Source organism: Anser brachyrhynchus, assembly GCF_964034855.1.
Source record: "Anser brachyrhynchus genome assembly, chromosome: 4".
Lineage (NCBI taxonomy): Eukaryota > Metazoa > Chordata > Aves > Anseriformes > Anatidae > Anser > Anser brachyrhynchus.
The window spans coordinates 30,319,363-30,341,272 of record NC_137698.1 but is presented as its reverse complement, the minus strand read 5'-3'; the positions used below and the strand labels follow the sequence as shown (position 1 = coordinate 30,341,272).

At 36.0% G+C, this 21,910-nt stretch overlaps 1 protein-coding gene across 1 annotated transcript in view; it reads left to right on the top strand.

Moving 5' to 3' along the window:
- LOC308194777 (uncharacterized protein) overlaps positions 1-3,265 on the top strand; it is a 187,648-nt gene extending 184,383 nt beyond the window's left edge. Inside the window, exon 3 of the transcript XR_013950862.1 lies at positions 771-3,265. The gene's annotated coding sequence lies outside the window, so the exon portion shown is untranslated. The remainder of the gene's footprint in view (positions 1-770) is intronic.
- Positions 3,266-21,910: the final 18,645 nt, after the last annotated feature.

Sequence of the window (21,910 nt, the reverse complement as noted above, 5' to 3'; positions counted from 1 at the left end):
ATCTCAACTGTTTTCCTTCCAAATGAAAAAGGAAACATTTCTGTGAGCTAAGATTTGCCTTCTGGGTGGGCACTTGAAATTCTCCTGGGACCAAGTTACAAATGATCCTCCACCTCCATGTAGTGGAAGTGCATGGGGTTTAAGCTGGTGCGAAATATGCTCCATTAACTTTAATATGTTTTAAACGGAAACGTTTTTTTTCTGCCTTTCAGTATACCTATACTTTTTTCCTATGGTGAGGCCTTTCTGTTGAAGAAATTACTGTCACTAGAAGGCTATCAGTATTATTTTTCCTTATTTCTTAAACATATTGCAATCATAAGTTCATAAAGTAAAACACACTGGAAATATACCTCATGAACCCTCAAGTCCAACCTCCTACTCCAGGAAATCTCAGCTATGAAGTCAGATCAAGCTACTCAGGACTTTTCTCTGTCCAGTCTTGAAAACCTTGTAAAAATGTACAAGAACAGAATAAGAATGATAAGAAGTTGTACAAACTTATAAGTTCTTGATATTAAAGAAATTGTAAATCTACAGTTATTGGATTAAGGATATTAGAGGGTACGTTTTTGCATATTTGCTTTAGTACATGTTTATGGACCTGTTGTCTTTACATTTGTCTAATTCTTTTTTGAATTTGCTGCCTTCTGAGGCAACAGATTTCAGAAGTCCATTTCTTGCTAATAGATTCACTGAGTGCTGGCTGTTTCTGGTTTTGATTTGTTGAATAAATTGTTCCCCTTTCATTCACCTTTGTGATTTTGCAGAGCTTCAAGCATACCTCATCATCCTTCTTTCCAGGTGGAAGAATTCCAGCCTTCTTCATTTCTTCCTGTAAAGCATAACTCCGTGATGTTTTGCTGGAGGTGCAGGGGCCAGGACTGTCCACAGTACTCAACATAGCATGGAAGAGCCTGCTTAGCTCCCTTGATGCCTAAATTCTGCCAGAGATAAATGTGTAAAATATAGCTTTAAAATGATGGTACTGGAACTGAAATGAGCTGTAAGGTTTTGGTATAATGAAAAAAAACCACAACCAACCAACCAAAAAACAAACCACCTGCTGACCTTTAATGGTGGTTGTTGAAACTAACAGCAGAAGGGCATGGTTTGTTGGACACTTATGATGGCTGTATAAAATCACAGTGTGGTGTTACCTTACCAAGCAACTCATGAGATGCCTAGACTGGATGTAATTATGATAAGCACAGTCCATGGCAAATGCTTGGCTGAAGATCTTTTTAAGATCCTGGAGGACACCTGATGACAGACCTGACTGCTGATGGGAGGAAAGAGAAGAGCCAGCTAGAGCACTGAGCCTGAGGCACAGCTGTGCGCATGGAGCCTGGTCTGCATTGGTAAGAATGTTCTGTGGGCAGCAAAGACAGTTCTCCAGCATCATGAGCATGTGGACCCTCTCTCACATTCATAGGGCAGTACGTGGAGCATGACTTCGCTCACATTGCTGCATGGTGTGGCTGCTGGCCAGGAAAGTGGCTGTTTGCTGTAGGAATGGGCCAGCCAGTGTGTGTGAAGTGAAGGAGCCATTGTGCCTTGTGCACTGCTTTTGTGTAATTGCAGCATTAGAAGTAAGAGTACCAATGCTAGCTCTAGAATATTGTTTTATATAATCAGGGTAGCATAGTTCCTTTTGTTGGTTGTCACCCCATTCAATTGCCAGTCTCAGTGTAAGCTTATTTATTAGTTCCTTAGCTCTTGCTGCCCTACTCTAATGTGCAGAAATTCACCAAGCTTCTCTGCCATGGCCTGATGAACTCTTTTACACTTGTTTCATCACGTTACTTCATTCACTAGCTAATTTATTTCTGTATATTTTTACAAAAGTTTTTATTCGCTTGAGCGCACTTTGTAAGGGGCTTTTCAAGTTCTTATTTTCATCTTCTTAATCTCTCTCTTATGCCTGGTTTATGAAGTTTTGTGGTCTTTCCCGATTTCTGTGTTTGTATTCATTTTCTTATTAAACTGTCATATTAAACTTGATATGACTTTGAGAGACATTTTGTTTTTGTAAAAAGAAATATGTTAGTAACCATAACAGAAATGTGAAGAGGACTTCTGGTGTCAACAAGTCTGAAGTCTGCATCCGTCCTGAGCAAGCTTACCATTACACTTAGGTCTTCCAGTCAGACACTGGCAATTAAAGAGCAGAGTCCTTTCTTTCAAATTCTGCTAAGATTTTCTTCAAATTAGGTAAGACATGATTCAGTGTACATTAGTACCAATTTACCAAATGTTTAGTTATGCTATTTACTTATAAATGTTCCTTCTAGGAAAGCCTTTAGAGATTCAGTATCTCATTTTCATTTCAGTCCTGGCGGACAGGAAGCTACTCACATGCATAACAACTATCAGTTTCATAAAGCTAATGAATTCACACTGCTTGTAAATAACAATTGTGTATCAAATTTGAAAATATGCAGTAGGAGCTTAATAACTTGTAAAAGCACTGACGATCTTTGAAAGAGAAAAATAATACAGTTTTATCAGCAACACTTTCAAGTGTTTGTTTAATTCTACTCCTTTCAGATGAGAAAGGAAATAGTAAACTCCCTGCCTGAGACAGGTAGGTGTTATGATAAATTCATAGATTACAATAACATAGTAAGGAAACAGTCCATTGCTCTAGATCAGTCTCTGTTGGTTAGCTTCCTCTCTGTTCCTGCATTTATATAATGTGTTCATCACTCACTACCCTAGTTGTTTGTTCTGTGTGCTGGATACTTTTAATGCAAAGTTTGAGGCAATAAATGTAAGCAATGTTATTTTTGTAAAAATTCTGAGAAGTGTGTCAAGTGCTTAGAATTTTAACTGAAATTCACCATGTCTGTATTAGATCTTAAAATGAATTCAGAAGCAGTTTCAACACATTTTGGCATTATCGAATTGGGGGCAAAGGTAACTTTCATGCCAACCTTCTGTTAGCTTGCTTTTGGCACCATCTTAATAAACTATGCTAGTCTTTAAGTGTATCCAAACTGCTGTTACACCAGCTAGAAGTTAGTAAGAATGAAGTGGTGCTCTGGAATGCCTCTGCCATCAGTTCTTCTCTTATTTCATTCACACAAAAGAGGATGTTTTAGTGACACCTGTGTCATCAGTACATCATTAAGGGATCCCCTGCTAATCCAGAGGTTTATAACACCTTTTCACATTATTACAGTGCAGGATATCAGGATAAAGATCATCATGTTTTTGAAAACAGTGATTAAGCACTTTAAAATGGTCAATGGATATATTTTTTTTTAGCCATTTTCTTCTCTTCTGTCAAATAATAAAATAATTCAATTACTGTATCACAATATTTTGTAATAAATATATCTACTACATTCTACCAATAAATATTTTATGAGAAAAACTTATATACTTAGCTCTATTGCCACATGGTTAGAAGCAGGGAAAAATTCTAATTCAGAATGTTTAATTTGACTCCTAATCAATACATAAACTACTTTGTGCCCCACAACTCCAGCAAAAGTAACTGTACTCAGTAACCTCCCTGCAGCAGGAAAAAAATTCTCATTTGGAAATACACTCTAATCATATAAAGACAAGGAAACCTTTAAAAAAAACACAAATGTAATAAGAAAAATGTAATATATATATATGTATATGGTAATGATAGATCACATATATGCACAATAGAAATTTCTCTTTATCCAAAAAGCTGTCAGTATTTCATGGAACACACCTGCCCTAAACTGATGATAGGGTTTGCTGGGCATCAGTCCTCTGATTGATCAAACTTTCCTCACAGTCTCAGCAAATGACTATCCAGAGTATATGGATCTTCTTAACAAGCTTTTGTTAGTGCCCAGAGTGCCTTCTGCTTTCTTTGGGCTTGCTAGCATAATTCCTTAAATTGGCAATTAAATAAAGTACTGATTAGAAAGACAACCATACAGTGAACCCAATTGTGCTGTGTATTCCTTTATTCATGATAAACTTATTAATCTGCACCTCACCGAACTCATGATCAAATTCAAAGTAGTAATACCTTTACTCAGATCCAAAGGAATATTAGGACACTAAACTGATCATTGATTGAACTATATTAGTCAAAGTTAAAAACAGAGTTGTTCACAGAGACTTTTAAATTAAAAGAAACATATTTTTTTTGACTTGTACTTCTGGGATTGCTGGAAAAAAAAAAAAAACTTGCTGGGATTGCTTTAAAAAAGAAAAAAAGAGAGAATAGCATGTCTAGTTATTATTTCACTTATATTATTCCTGCCAATGTGCTTGAATAGATTTCTTTTGAAAGTATCCTTCATTCAGTTGCTTTAGTTTGTTGCTTTTGATGATATTTAGAGTGAAGAGGATGAGAAAGAAACAAAAATTGAAATCAAGAAAATGATTATAATGCCTGATACTGTTTTGAGACATAGCTTTGGGCTTGGCTAGATTTCAGTAATGGTTTTGCTATAGAAATAAATATTTGAAAGTCACCTGCTTGCATACACAAAGTCCCTAATAATGATTATCATAAATGTAGTTTATCTGATTGATTTACGTACTGGTGCTGAGTCAGTTCCCTGGAAAAAGAGACAGAATTGTCTCATTTTTGGCTACTTGTATGTTCATGTGGTGCTAGTGGTAATTCAGTGTAGGTTGGAACAATCCTGAATCTCTTGTATGTAATTCTCCAAACTCTTGACTAACTTTATGATCTGAGTAAGAGCAATGGTTCTCTCTCTTTCGAGCATATGAGCCAAAATATAAATGCAAAGTTAGGCTATGAAATTACATTCTTCTCTCTCAGTAGCCGGAAATGTGAAATATTCAAATTCATATAATCATTATGTGTAATTTTAAATACAATAAAGCAGATGGTTCAGAACAAAGCAGCTTCTTTTGTTTGCTGTTGTCTTGCTGAAAGAAGAATGGCTATTAATACTAGTGGAGGAAAATTTTAGCTGTGAAACTTGATTCCTTTATTTCTTTACTTCTCTCTGCAATTTGAAATATGTTTCAAAGGTTAAACAGTTATTTTTTATGTTTTCTTATATCCCAGCCAGCTGATGTGTACTTAGAGTCTATTACTAACAAGTTTTTATTTTTCCAGTGTTGAGATAACATTATTTTTAGAAAAGTGGCTGCCATTAAGAAATGATTCAAAAATAATAAAATAAGTTTAAAATTTCTGAAGAGTGGATGTACTCTGTTGTTAGGTGAAACTACCTGTGATCTTTAAATTAAGAGAAAACTATTTCACTTGCATTTCATCTTGAAGTCTGATTGTTCCGCATAAGTTAATATGAAAATTTAACATCTGGAGACATCTATTTATAGAAAGACCCAGGTTCAGGTAACTTTTGTTCTAAGAAAGAATGTAACCTTGCAGCCATAACTGAGCAGCTACCCATTGAAGCAAGAAAGTTTTATTCTTGCAGAATGAGAGATACAGTTGAAGACCATATAATCCTATAATCTAATAGAAACTCTCTCTTGTGTACTGTTAAGTATTTAAAACAAACAAACAAACATAGTCTCATCTAAGGACTTCTGAAACGTTACTTTCATCAGATTCCTCCCCTGCCATTTGATGATGACTTGTAAACGTAGAGTCCTTTTTCCACATAATAAAGACCAGTGGATTGGTGTCCTTTACATGCTGGGAAAAGGCCTTGTAGAAGGTAAGTAGTATGGCGATTTTTTTTTTTCTTTTTAATATATATATATTTTTCTGTGAAGGAAATGAAAAAAATTGAAGCTAATTAGATGGTAATGACCACACTTAGGACTTAAAGTGCTTTGTGCTTTACAGAATATTACTATCACCATTTCATAATTAGGGAAAAGAGTGGAGTGATTTACTGAAGGTTATTCTGAAAGTTAGTGGTAGTCTCACAAAGAGAATCCAAGCTGTGCAGCCTCCATAGATCACACTGAGTAAGTGAAAAGCAATGTGAGCCTAGAATGTCTCATTATTTCTGTTTTTCATTGGGCCAAATGTGTGCTATTAGAAATACTATATACAAATCTGATGCACTTCCCAGTGGAGTTTAAAATCTTAAATGGGCAACATGAAGAGAAGAGGGTAAAGCAACAGAAAGCAATCAGTCTATTAGATTTTTTGTCAGTTCCCCAGACAGTTACTTAGAAAGATTAGGACATACACAGACATATGAATCTCCCTTTCCTAAGAGGGCTTCAAATAGGAGAGTGCTAATATAAACAACAAGTAGATAGTCTAATTTTACTTGCTTTCTGTTATCACTTTCTTGAGGAAAGAACTAGGTTTAACAGATATGTTGAAAGCATCATTTCTCAGGGGAGAGAGAAAGTTGAGTCAACATGAAGGAAGCAGTGAAAAAAAATAAAATGGATGAAAGCAAGTAAAAAGATATATTTATAAATCCAATATAAATAAGAAAGTGAAGACAGGAAGTTTCACTGGGAGGCAGTGTGATATTTTTTTTCATTCTTTTCAGATAGAAAAGGACAAGAGAATGCTACCCCATTTCTGGGAATGTCTGTGAGTTTATCTTTGACTTTGACAGCCAAATCAATACAATCCTTTTTATTACACTAAATTAATATACTCATTGAGAAACACAGACCATTGCTCTGTGAGATCAGTCCTCAGGAGTGCAGCAGACTGTGAATGTGTAGTAATGTTTGACCATGTTAGACATTCCATAGCTTGCACAAAACAGGAAACTCACCTACTCTGGAAACCAGTGCTGAATACAGTGAACAGGTAGTTTAGTCATTTCAAAGGGTTTTTGAACAAACTAACACCAGGAGGAAGAATCCCATGGATTCTCATGGGGGCCAAGATCTGTTCTTAAAAGTTTGTCTCCTTCATTCCTGAAGATGGCGGTCTAGACCGCCTAAGCAAGAGAGGAGAGGACACTTGTCTTTCCAGCAGGATGAGAAGATGAGACTAAGAAAACCTTGGACAGGGGACTTAATGCCTTGACTAAATTTGGGAGAATCATAGAATCATAGAATGGTTTGGGTTGGAAGAGACCTTAAAGGTCATCTTATTCCAACCCCCCTGCCATGGGCATTGGCAATTTCCATTGGAGAATCATCTAGTATGAGAAAAGGAAGGGGCATAAAACAGATTGTAAAGCAAAGGCTGGATCACTTGCTCTCATACCTGATATGTTTATCCTCTAGATCTGTGTTTGCAATTCCTGAAACCACTGAACATCTACATGGATGTCCTAATCCTGAGAGTACCTAAAAGAGTACTGACAAGGCTTACCACATGAGCAGCTGTCTTTGATGAGACCTATTTTTATAAAAACTCTAGAACCTACCCCCCCCCCCACACACACACACCCTTCTCCTCACCCCCAGCTCAAACAGCTTTGTGTGTAGTTCAGGGCTGCTTACTTTGCCTGCTTCAGAAGGTGTGACGTACAGGGCTACACAGAGGGTTTGGATGTAGTGGGTCCATGAATATCAGTAGGATATTTCTATCCAAAACTCATGGGGGGTCAGCACTATTAATACTATGATGTATTAATACAGCATGGGGGGTCAGCACTATTAATACTATGATGTATTAATACAGCAGCTCTACTGTAGGAGAACAGTTGTGCTTCAGAGAGATGCATTAAGGCAGCAGTGAGCATTGTAAGGGAGGTTATTTAGTATGTGGTATTCTGATCCACAATTAAGGTTTCTTGTCTAGCTGCAGATTGCTACACAACAAGCTGTGAACAACACTGGTGTCTGCTCACATATGACTGTTTGTGCTGGTTTTTACTCATTGGCTGTAAAACTGGTACAAAGAGCAGAGAGGCCAAACAGATCAAAGGTAAAGAATAGCTGTTAAGGTACAAGATGTTGCCATAGATATATCACTGTCTGGGTGAGGATGCTAGACGTGTGTGTAGGCATATGTCATTTGGGGCTCTTCTATGTATGGTTTCTGGAAGCTTTGGAGTTCTGGATAATGTGAGTCTGAGGGCTTGGTGATGGTGTTGGATAAGGACCACATATGTGCAGGAACATATGTGTGGGAGAGTATTGTAGCTGTGTCTGCTAGCCATTCTTATGGCTTGCAGCTAAGAATTTATGAGACCGTACAAAATCTAACGTAATACCTTCGTGATAGAGAGGGGATTGTCCTTACCAGACATGTGGGTGATAATGAAACACCAAAGTCTGCTTAAAATATATAAGGCTAGTGTTATGGCCCATGTCTGTGTCACAGAGATACAAAGAGATAACACATGCACTAGGATGTGGGATTCCTGGAAATATATCAACAAATGTGAGTCTCTTTCATAGCTTTTTACATACACTGGCAGACTAATATGGAATCAGGTGGTGATGCTACTGGGGCTGTGGCAACAGCAAAGAGAAACATCTATGGAACTTCTCAGTAATGACTGAAATGATGAGCTAAAGTAGAAGTTCAGTCTTTTGGGATTAAATGCATTAGAATTATTGAGTTATTACTAATCTAAGTCTTTGAAAGTTGAGAGATCACCTTCAATTTATGTTAAAAGTTTCATTATATATTATACACCAAAATACGATGGTATGTACTTGTAAAGTGTAAGGGCTTGAAAGAAAATAACACATAAAAGAGTCATTCTAAAATATTTCTGTAATTTAGGTAAAGAAAAAGTATTCTGGATAGAGGAGTGGGGGGGAAAAATGAGTACTAAAATGAGAGTTAACTGAAGTTATACAATGGACTGATTTTTATGGCTCAGTAATAAACCTTTGAAAGCAGAGGTTTATAGTGCAAGTGCTGACACTATCTTAAACACCATAAAAAGTCCTGTACTGGTACCAGATTTCTGGAATTTCTTTATGTATTTTTTAAATACCTAAGACTTTGGAAAAGAAATAGTATAGATTATAGTAAGTACTACAGTTGAAGAGCAGTAGTTTTTTCTTGTAGTATAATGTGTCAATACTAAAAATTATTAACTTACTAGCAACATATTGTAAATAACCATAATAAAAATCTTGACCTTCTGTAGTTCAGCTAAAATCTTCAAAGTGAATTATGCTTATTTAAAGATTTTTTTTTAAGTAGTTTTACTTATGCAGTTACTTGAAATAATTCTGCTATAGATTTTTTTCTCCTCTTTATGTTAACAGTCTTCAGTCACAAGAAATGATGTCTTGTTCAGAAATGAAATATCTGCAAATGTCACTTTTCTTACAGAGATGAGAGCTTTTCTCACACGGATGTGTGCTTTTGTTTAACCACAATCATCATATTCATGAACCTAACTTGTAATTTACTTACATTTGTAAATTTGAGTTTGATCTTACATACACAGAAACACAAATTTATTGCCATGAAACTGATCTGATCTTTTCCCATTTTTAAAAAATCTTAGTAAGTAAGGTTTTTTTGCTTTTCACTGTTCACCAAAAAAAAAATAATAAATCATCTACTGTCATTTATTTATTTGGTAAATTATTACTCTAATAAACAATCTATTATGGACAAGAAAATATTTGTTGAGTTTAATCTTGTACTCTTGCAAAGTTGAGCCTTCTTAAGAGTTAAGCCTGGGAACTGCAGCAGGAGTTCCAATCAGATGATTCACTTGTGATTCACCATAGCCTTAAGCCTTTCTAAAGGTAATGTGGGAATATGTGTAGAATCAAATAACTACTATCATCAGCCCTTCCATTCCTTCCACGGTAACAATAGATTATACCCAGACAGGGATAAGCATATAACAATTTTTGAAACGCAAGGTATCTCCTTTTAGAGAAAGAACTAGAACCCAGTATCCACTGCAGTAAGTATACACTGAAAAAGCTGAGGTAAGAGCATTGTTATTCCTCAAAATTCCCCATTTGTATTCTTCTCCAAACCCTGACATCGTAAGGTGGGATAGAAAAGCTTATTTTAAGCTACTTTCTTGAGGCCACTTAAGTAGTGTGCAGACTACCTGATTTCCAGGGGACTGGAACTCCTGCTACAAATATTGGAGGCTGTGCAATTTCAAAGAATTTAGTAGTATCAATTCCAGACTGTAAGTACTGTCAGCCTTCACAAACAAGGCTGTTAAAAGTCAGATATTGTATGACGTCAGAGCCATGTTTGTGCTAGACTGAACATAAGCAACCATTTAAGAAGCATACCCTTTTTATGCTGGATATAACGGATGAAAATTCTTTGACCCAAATGTTCATGTGACACAGTATCTAAAAGATGGAAAAAGAATGTTTGATAAAAACTAAGACATATATTTTACTGCTAATAAGCATTGCTCTATTAAGCAATAGGCTAAAACAACTATAAACAGTTTTAAAGTAGTGGAAAAAATAAGATTTGTCATGAGAATTCTTTTTTGTTGTTGTTACATTTGGACTAGCGACCTATTTGTAAATGGCTTCCCTGGAATTACAGGAGGAAAAAACAGGGTGAACAAGGGAATTCTTGAGTATAGTCTCGACGTTTGAAGAATATATTTTATGGTCTTTAATTATCTCTAAATGCCTGCTAACATTAGAAGAGATGTTTGTAAACATTTGTTTTCCCACACTTCACTTGTGAAACAAATGTTTATTCCTTCCGAGAATTTCCACATACATGAAAAATTGTACTTCATTTTCATTTCTTGAATTTTTTTCCAACAGCTGATTCCACAAATCATGTGAAAAGACATTTAACATGGTTGCAAAGACCTCCAAGATGCTTTTTTTTTTCTGATTTTGTTTAGATAAAATTGAATGCAAAAAAAAAAAATTGTCTTTGCCCAGCTCTAAAGATAAAATGTTTAGTCTTGGTGTTAAATATCTAGTCTAGATTCATGTTTCTATTTCCAAATCAGGTATATGAACATGAATTTCAAATTGAAGTATTGAACATTCTGTTTTTTAAGGGACATGATATTTTGGACTTACGTGGTTACCTCAGAGAACAAAGAGATTTGGTGGTTAATTAGGTGAAGGGCAGACACAAATAATTTTGTTTTTAGCTCCTGGAATGTTACCTTATTTTGCAGGATATATTGAAGGTTTCTAGAGATATAGGTATGAAGAGAATCAAGCAACCCCCAAATCTACTACTGCATCTAAGGACTGAACCAAGATGAGTAGCACTCCCAAAAAACAGTAGCCATAAACTGAAGAACACACATCCAACTAGCTTGTAACAAAAAACAATGCAGTAAGGATTCACTCTGCTGTTCAGAATAGATTGTTATGTATCAGTCAAACCATATTTGGCCCCTGTTATCTTAATATCCTTTTTAAAAGAGGACTGGTCCATTGTTTCATAGCACTGTGTAGAGAAGATTGATGTATGGTTATAAAGTTGACTGAGGAAATAATATCCCTTGAATTTAATTTTTTTTTTTTTCAGAGGAAAGTCACCTCAGGTTGGACAATCTGTCTACATGCTTGGCTAAGAAGTAAACTAGGTTACAATGAGAAACAGGCCACGCTTTGTGTTATAGTTTTAATAAATACAAAACATAATTCACCATTTAGAACAGCTCATTATAATATGTGATGTCCTTTTTGAAGCATCTGGGTGATGAAGGATGAGGACTTTATTTTTTATATTTTCTATAAAACTGCAATGTATTTTATTCTTGCAGCTCAGATGATAATTCTGGGTCACAACTGAACTCTTCCTTCAGGCAGAACTCCCATGAGTACTTTATTTCTTGTAGTATTAAGCAAGCAGGAGCCAAGTGAAGCTTAAATCTGTAGGATGTCAAAATGGGAAAGTAGATTAACTTTCAAATGCAGATGTAAGAGAGAATAGAGTCACATATTTTAAAAATTCAAGAGTATCACATTTGTTATGCAAAGATATACATATGATTTATCTTAGAACAGTAGCTAGCCATATCAAAGGGTCTTTTCAAGTTAGACTCCTGCAAGGTGTTAAAAAGTACCTGGTATCACTGAAGTCTGGTTTAGGATTTTGAATGCTGACAGTACAGGAGTTGAGGACTAGTTTTCTTTGAGATTTTTACAAGGATAAGACCCATATTCTTCTGAGGAATAGATTTTCTTGTCAGTATTCATTCTCTTTTTATTCTATTGTACAAATGTTTTCTCTTTTCATGGAAGCTTTAATTTGATCACATTAGTGTTCTACTGTTCTATCACAACAAATGGAGTTAGTTAGTGGCTGTTTTACAGTTTGGTGTAATTCAGACAATTATATTCTGTACATCGTGGGTATTAGTAGAAAGCTGAGAGCAAAGTGGCTCAGGGCAATGGAAAGCATAACAAACTGGGGAATTTATACCACTTCTAGCTAGCAAAGAAAGATTTGCTCTCAGGTTTGTTTCATAGGAAAGAGAGTAAAATAGCACATTTGGCTTATGGTTAAATGATTTCAGCAAGTTTAGAAAAATGAAGACACTTCATTATTTACCTTGTCACTGAAAACTGGAAAATCAACTGAGGGCTAATTTCATTCTGAAACACATATTCTGGATCATAGTGAAACCGTGCTGCTAATATTAGCCAAGCTGGCAAATTAACAGAAATTCCTTGTTTCATTATTGTTTCTTATTTTGTATTCTATTGATAGAATTTAAAGTGTTGGAAATGAGCCAGTGTTAAGGTCTAATTTCCATTTAGTGGTATAATGAAGTAATAAACACAATTTGCTTCAGATTAAAAGTTTTTCCCCTCCTAACTAAAAGCATTTTAATATCTTTTTGTAGCTTCAATGTTTATACAAAAATAGCTGATAGCTGCACAAAAAGTAGCTGGTAGCTGCACGGTTACACTAAAAAAAAATAAAAAAATTGGCACTTGCTACTTCCAGAAGCAACTAATCTTCAGTGCTCAGAGTTTTTATAGTATGTAGCTAGGCAAAGCAAAATGCTATATTAAGCTCAGTCATGAATGTTAGCCTGGATTTGTCCTGTGATCAAAACTTAAACCAATATAATGAGGGCATTTCCTGCAATCCCAGCACCCAGCTCTGTTGTTTCCCTTACTAATCCCACAGTACTACTTGCAGGGTTTGCTGCACAGTAATGCTTAACACCAGGTATTACATAGTACCCATCCAATAGTTGAAGAAATCTATATTAAATGAAGAAAGTGCAGAACAAATAGGAGGAGGCTTTTCTGCTTAAGTCTTAAAAGTACTGGGCCCAAATCCTCCACCCAGTGATCTTGTGTGAGCAGTATTCGTATGATGGAGTAAACAATGTCTTTGAACAAGACCTGATGGAAAAGAGGGAATTAACTGGAAGAAAGAAATAGATCTTGATAGGGTTTGAAGATCAATTAATAATTTACATAATACTTCTTCTGAAGTTATTTTAGATTCAAGATCTTTAATTCTAAATTTCAAACTTTTAAGCAAGGAAACCTTGAAAAAGTTTTAAATCTTTGCAAATTTAAAGTGTATAAACCTGGATCTTTTCAATTGCTAAATTGTTTTATCTAAACATTTTCAACAGCAAATTCTAAAGCAGTAAGTAAATCTGTAGGCCAAATTCAGTCCTTAGCTGGATGCAGGAACCATTTACAAATTTAGGGCCAGTGCAACAAGGTTCATATCTATTCCTTAAAGTGTTATGCTAAGAATTCACATGGTATATTACAACAATATTCTGAGGACTGTGGTTATATTTTTTTTTTGGTGGTGTTTTTTTATTTTTATTTTTATTTTTTAATATTCTATGTATTTAATATTTATGTGTATATCACCATACCATTTCACTGGGGTCATAGCTGGTACAGAATTGAGATTTTTGGCTGACAAATGAGAGTTCTGTACTTCTGGAAAAGCTGGGTGCCCATTCCTGGCCATACTTAAGCCTCCTCAGTCCACTGAAGCCGTGGATTAACGGTTTATCTATGAGCTAAGGTACCTAAGCTACCTTAAAGTGTAATTTTCTTCTACTCTTTCTGAGTGGTAAGCTTTGAAAGACCTTGCCTTTGTCTATAAGCAGAATGGAAACTAATGTTAGGACTCTGAAAGTTTCCTGAAATGTATTTTTTTTCCCTCTTAATTCCAACTACAAGACAAGAAGCTGAAGGTCTTCCAAACGCTGTTTGAAAATAAGCTGGAGGTGAGCCATTGTAGTAATCCAGAAGAATTCAACTGTTATGCAAGAAAGGTAGACTAAGCCAGAGGCAAGCATTGACAATTGTTAGGAAAGGTGGCCGAGTTAGTTGTATTTTCTGCATCAAGATCATTCTGCTAATGCTATCACCCAGCAGGCAAGAGAGAAAGCAGGCATAGATGGTGGACAGGAATGGGTTGATTTTTTCCATGTTTGCTTGTGAAATACAGGTCAGAAACAGTGCAAAGCGATAAAGTATGCCTAGGTAGAATTGTCCAACAACATTTACCCTGCTAAAAATCATATTGATGTTAATTCATATTTTACTAATGAATTTGAAGGAAAGTTGTACCTAATGTACTCAAGTTAGGCTTTATTTTATTTTGTTATTATATGCTGTTTCAGTCATATTTATACAGCTACTTAGGAGCTGTCTGAACAAATCACCGATGAGGAGAATAGGGATATATGGAGCAGAGGAGTTCCTGTTATCATCTATGACTGATGATGATGAGAATGATGGGCAGCTGTATACACTGGATTAATCAATCTGATTTGTAGACAGGTAGCACAAGGACACAGTATGGCTACATGCCACTTTACCAAATTTCTTTGAGTCATGCTCTTATTTTTTCTCTGTCATCCTTGAAGAAGTGCAAGCAAATAGTATATTAGCTACTTGTGCATCTCCAGTATATACATAGTATAAAATATTCAATCCCACCTTCTACTAGAAATTAATAGGGTTCTATTTATGTATTCGCATACATGTGCATGAAGAGGGAGAGCACAGGCTTATCATCAGGAATTTTTCTTTTAAAAAGAACAAACCTAGTAAGTAATTTATCATACTTGCTTGACAGTTATGCCTCTGCAGACTGTGAAGTGCTCCCAAACTCAGGTCTTGTCATGTCCTGCTCTGCTCCTCAAATCATATCCCCTTCTATTTCCTGAAAATTCTGTGGGTTTGCTCACTACACACTGCAAAAAGCTTTGTGAAAAATCAAGCAGAAAATAATAATATATATATTGTCTGTGGCTTTGGATTAACCTCCCTAGGAATGCTTGGCCAAGGGGTCTTGAGAAATTGACAAATAATGAATGATTATAAGCTTTTTATTCAAGATGTATCCATTTGGGCTTAGAAGCTGTAGATGATGTCCCTTATCATCAACTTGTTTTGCAACAACCAAGTACTGAAATGTGATAAAATTGTGAAATGTGTCCTGTGAATTTAAACACTTCAGGTTTCCACATAACTATCATAATTAAAGGGATTATCCCTTGCATGTGGAGTGGACTGTATGTTGCTTTGAGTATTAGTTGTATCTTTCTGAAATGATGGACAATAGAGCTAAGTGGAAAGCACAGATCTTTACTGTTAAGAAGGCTGTTTTAGATTGTTCTCTCTCTCTCTTTCTCTCTCTCTGTCTGTGTCTCTGTCTCTCTCTCTTTCTCTCATTTAATAAAATCACAATGTCTTCCTCCATGGAGTTCCCAAATATAGTAGCAACTGTGGATGTGGAATTTTTTAGCTTACTGGAAACACCTCTGGTGAATTACAATGGCCTGTGCCCTAAACTGCAGGGCCACTAGGCTGCCTGAGAGCATCCAGAACCAATTAGCCCAGGAAATGGGCATCTAAAACAAGTTGGCAGCAAAGGCTTGCTTTGGATATTTCTCACTAAGACACTGACCAGCTGACTTGTTTGGAAATAACTTCTAAAGGGAACTCAGTCATGAACTCCACAATCCAGCTAATTATTACTTGTCAGAAGAACTTTACCCTGGATGCTTAATGTCTATTTATACTGACCTTTACAGTAACACTTGGAGCTGAGATAACTACTTAATAGCACCCTGTCTCCTGAATGCTGTCTTTCAGAAACAGGCACAGCAGGCTTCTGATACACTTTTGCTTTTGTTCAGGACTGTCACCCTCTCTGTCCTGCTTTTATTCAGAACCTTTCATCTAGCCACAGTGCAGATACAGCTATGGCTCTTTTCATGTTGCCTGTGTCCTTTTGCAGACAGTCAATACCTTCTCCAAGCACTTCCCTGTACTTTAAATTTCAATGTCTTCCTTTAAACAGGTTTTTCTGGCTGAAGTGATTTTTCTTGCTCGTTACAATATTTTCACCTGATATAGCATTTTATAGCTCTTATCTTATAAAACTAATTCACTAAACATGCATATAATTGGATCTGCTATTTCTATTTTGCTCTTAGCTTTTAGTACAAGCCATTCATAAGACGTAGACGTGGTTTGGTTTTCAGCGCTGATTGTCCAAACATTTATTCTTTACCTTTTCTTAGACAGTGGCATCACATTGCATAGCCAGGCTGTGGGCAAGCAGAACAGCAGAAAACCATATCCTTCAGCACCTTATGCATAAAAAAGCTGCCACAAAACTGGGGCTGTTGAAGTTACCATGTTCTCAATATCTAGAACTACTTGGGCATTAAAACCTCTCACAAAGCAGCTTCCTCTGCTCTGAGACTCACCATTTGTGTCTACCCAGGCTACTATGGTTAACAAGCCAAACTGGGTGCCTGGGATCTTTCTGAAACTGCAGGGCACTCTGCAACATCTTTCTGCCACTTCTGCTTATGGTGGAGGTCTTGGGAAACACTGGGAGCCCTGTCTCCCCAAATATACCACAAAACAAGTTGTTGAGAGCCTGGAGTACTTGGTCTCTAGAACAGAGAAGCTGGTAGCTGGCAGCGAGTCAGTTCGTATTGCCTTAAAATTTGGAAACCAGCCAAAACTGGTTCCCACAGAAGATTTCAGCTTTGTTGAATCAGCATTACCAGAGGAAATCTGTTCTGTCAGAGGATTTTCTGTACGATCTTGTGAGCAGAACAGTGAAAACAGCACATGTTACAGGAGCAGATTTTGAAAAGGTCATTGACTAAATGCTCATTTTCCACCTTAGCATATTGAGAGGACTGAGAGAATATTTCAAAAGCAGAACGATGCCCAAGTGCTCAGTTAACTTTGGAAAGTTGCATTTATTTTTTTTCTCTGAATGTCCTGGCCTGATGTCTGCTACTGATGCTGCTTACCCGAGACTGCCCTTTGGAAAATTCCCCCACATGTGGTTTATACAAGTTATACTAAATTTTAAAGATTTAAAAGTTCCCTCTTACTTTTTGCCTGTAGCACTTTAAAGCATTTGAATTAGAATAGTTTAGGAAAATCATTTTATTTTATCCTTATTTATATGTATGCAATAGGCTAAAATCAACACCTTCAAATACTTTCTGATTTTTCCAGAGGCATGTCTGACATTTTGCATTAGAAAATGTAGAGTTTCTGCAGTGGAATCACAGCCACACAGGTAAACAAACTATATTTTTTTATCTAAATATATAGATATGTATAGATATTGATATTTTAAAAACACACCATGAATAAACAAGTAGAGTTCACTTTAAAGTGAAGTTAGAAATGTTAACATTTTAAAATTTCAAAATGGACAACAGTTGTTTCTTAAACAAATTAATACAACAGAAAACAGGAACATTGTTTTGTCTGAAAGGAAAAAAAAAAAGAAAGAAAGTGGTCTGTTTTATTTGTGCTCTAATTGGTCAACATGCCTCCTGGCACACACAGATATGCGGGGAAGGAGAATTAGAAATAAAAGCATCCAGCAACGTGGTTTTTGACAGCTGTATTTTATCCTAACATACCATGAGTAAATACAAATAAAATAAAAATCACTAGCACTAGCAGAAAACAAACAAAGAAACAAAAAGTGGAAAACAAGTGACAAGATATCACTCATACCTTCTCTTTGTCCCCTGTGTGTCCTTTGATAATAAGGCAGGTAGCACCCGTGTATTGTGCTGCTGGCTATCAGAATTCCTTGACTGTTTAATCTAATTCCAAGATGAAATCAGTAATAAAAGAACTCAAACACTAAAATGGCAAGCGATATGATTCTATTTTCCCTACTGCATGACACAGTTTACACTCATCTCTTCATCTTTCTGTATGCAGTTATTGATAACAAATTAATGGGATGTGACAGAAATGATTTTCTGCCATTCTGTATTGACTGCTATCTCAAAAGCAGTAAGTCATAGGTAAACTTTTTTTGTAACAGGACAAGATTAATATTGAATATTAACACTTATTAAGTTATACTAATTGCAAAAAATATATAATTTTCATTTTAATTAATTAATTCAAATGAAAAACTTCAAAGCCTGAATCTCAATTTAAATACTTAAGCAGTTACTTAAACTGTAGTTCCTGTGACAGGAATGTTCCAAATGCTAGAAAAATACATTGTCTGGTACAGATAGCTTTCTAATGGCAGGATACAAAACCAGTAGTAGTTGCTGGAAGTCTTTTTGCTGACTCTAAGCTTTTTGAATCAAGCCTTCAGTTACTTTGCTTTTGTTCCTTACCTTTATAAGAGTGCTGTATCATAACCTGCAAAGCACTTCCAGAGCTCTCCCAGTCAGGCAAGAGCAGGGTATCAGGCAGATGTTTGTAGCTGCTTGCTGTAGATGTGGATTTTTTTCAGTTGCTTTACAAGCAATGCAAATAATATTTGTTAATGTTTAGTTTGCTTTGTATTGTACTGTGTCTGGGCTCTCTACAAGTGCTCTTATGAGTCAAAATACCCCAAGTATGTGAAGATTTGCATTTTGAGCCGTAGCATGTCATGTTTCAGGAAAAGAGAGTGAGCAAAGTGGCATCAAAGCTGAACAGTCATAAGTGGTAAACGCATGAAATATGGGCTATTCTGAATGTAGGATAGAGGGAAGAGGAGCATAAACTTTGCAAATTCCTTGAAATAGATTTAGAAAATCGTTCGAGAGCAGTTCTTTATGAAATCTCTCAAATGAAGTAATGTTCTGTCTTATACACATAGTCACAAGCACATTTATCAAGGTCTGAATAAAGGATGCTTTTGTAGCCAGTATGGTAGCACCAATGTGAGTATAGTACAAAAATCTTGTGCCCTGCATTACTTTCAGTGTTATGTATGCTGCTATAATTTTTTTTCTAAACTGATAAAAGGAAAAAAAAAGATGCAGTTTATAAAGAAACCACAGTATGATTCCATCCTCTTTATCAAAAGTAAATAGCAATCTATGTCTGATATAATGTGTGGCAGAAATTGTACAAGCAATGAGTCTAGAACAGGCTGTAGTCTCCTCTCCTCTCCTCTCCTCTCCTCTCCTCTCCTCTCCTCTCCTCTCCTCGAGTCTCCTCTCCTCGAGTCTCCTCTCCTCGAGTCTCCTCTCCTCGAGTCTCCTCTCCTCGAGTCTCCTCTCCTCTCCTCGAGTCTCCTCTCCTCGAATCTCCTCGAGTCTCCTCTCCTCTCCTAGTCTAGAACAGGCTAGTCATAAACAAAGAGAAGTACCTATTGCTGGTTTGCTCTTTAGGGAATGGCAGGGTGCATAGATGTTTTTTGTCATAAATCTTTTCTGTTCATTTTTGTAATTTTTTTTCTGAGTTTTTCTGTAGAGCTGAATACCTACCCTATTCAGTAGTATATTCATGAGCTCATAGGCCTTAATGTCACTAATGTCTCTACCTGGTGTTTATAACAAATATTGTTTACAAAAAAATATTTTCCTTATGATGGCTTGTAAATAGCAAACTTCTGCTCAGTAGACAAATACGTGGTATGCTGGCACTGTTTATCATCCTTGACTCTATAAAAGCTGAGGAATGTTTCTGTGGTTGCTGCATGTTTTTCAAAAAATTGTTAGTCCTTAACAGCTATATTTTTCTTGTCTGAAACTAAAATTCATTGATATTTTAGGACATTGGTCTTGGCATGCAAAAACACCATTTTGAGAACAATTTAGATACTAATTTAGAGAACATAAATTTAAATGTTGGCCCTCTACAAGAATTCATGTAATAGCCCTCTTCAAATCAAGCTTTTTCATGTGTGTATATATATATACCTGTGCACGTGCTTTTCTGAAGTGCCCATATGGTGTGAGAAGCTTCACAGCCTGGAAAAGATAGAAGGTCCAAGGCGAGTACCCTACAAGGACCACCATCCTTTTTAGGTAGAGCTGTTCTGAGTACTCTGAAAGTGTTTTGATTATAAAGAAATGACTGGCAAATGCCTTTTGAGTACTATGCTGATGAAAAGGTGGGTGAATGCTACTGATTGCTTTTAAAGCTTCTGAAACAGTAGTATTTGATGGTATTATTGTACATGTAGTGTTGCAACATTCACAGGCTTCAGATTGACTAACATAGAGCTCAACGACTTTGTTCAGTATAAATAACCACCTGTTGAATTTTAGTATGCCTGTACAGATGTTTGTATAACCCTAACTTAATATTGGGAACTAGCAGATACAGAAATACCTTCTGAAGTGAGATATGGATAGCAGTCATGTGGATATGAATCATAAACAGTTTTACTTCTCATCTTATTTTGAGACATTATAATGAGACATTAAAATAGTCTCATCTTTGTAAACTAGATAGTTTACAAATAGGAAAAAGAAAATTGAAAATTACCGGAGCTGGCTGCTTACAATTGTAGTGGTAACCTGCTAATAATTAAAGACACTGATCTCTCTGGCGACAGCAACAGGATCCAAGGGAACAGCATAGAGTTCTGTCAGGTGAGGTTCAGGCTGGGTGTTAGGGAAAGGTTCTTCACCGAGAGGGTGGTTGGGCACTGGAACAGGCTCCCCAGGGAAGTGGTCACGGCACCAAGCCTGATGGAGTTCAAGAAGGGTTTTGACAGTGCTCTCAGACATATGGCTTGATTTTTAGATGGTCCTGTGGGGAGCCAGCAGTTGGACTCAAAGATCCTTGTGGGTTCCATCCAATTCAGGATATTCTATGATTCTATGAAAGACAATAAGCCTCATCTAGCCAGCATGGAAGTGAAATCCTCATTGAAAATATTACTGAGTTCTACATGTTTATATATTAGCTGAGTTTGATCCTACATAATCCAAGCCTAGGGGGAAAAAGCTTTGTGTAGGAGTCTTAATTTTGAATCTTTTATGTTGAAATATAATTTCAAATGCAGCACTTTATAAACTTTCAGTGTAATTGTATTTATTTAAAAAATGTTCTAGGCTATTGATTTTGGTAACCTCTCTGTGAAAAGTTAAAATGTGGTTTTGTTAGATGGTAATTTTATATTTGTTTTTCTAAATACATAAATAAATAATGTCTTTCATTTTCTGTTTAAAAAAAATAGCTTACACCATAAAAGCAAGAAATCCTTTGAAAAACTCTTGGGAACACTGTAATTTACAGGAACAGGATCACAAAAACACTTATTCAAGGTGACAAAGAGGTACTGCCATGACCAAGAGGAATGAATTAGCTTCTACAAACTGACATGTTTTGAGAGAACTACAGAAACAGCATTATCAAAAGCCACTAAGAGATTTAGAAACATTGCATTGCATGTGTGACAAAATCTTGCATCGACTGTTAATGACAGTTCTTCATCAGAGCTCTTTTTAGCTTAATCTGGTGCTTGCTGTTTTAATTTTTTATTTTTTTAACATATATTATGCCTGAAATAAGTGAGAATTTCTGTAAGATACAAAAGAATAAGAACTCAGGTGAAAACATGTTCCTGTGATTGCTACTATCTAAAGAATGAATCAATGTATTTTATCAGTGCTACCCAAAATATCAAGAAAGAGAAAACTGAATATCACTTTTCTCACATTCCTAAAACCAGCTTTCCTAATTGCCAAAAGATTGGCACACTCACCAGAGTCACCACAAGCTCACAGAACAAGGCTAGCAGATGCCTGTGTAGGGAATTCAGAAAAGTATAATTACTGCATTTTTTTTTTCCAAGAAGTCTATATGAATTTCTATCTAGATATAACACACCAAATTTTGGTGGATTTTATGCAGCTGAAAATTATTTAATAAATTTAGA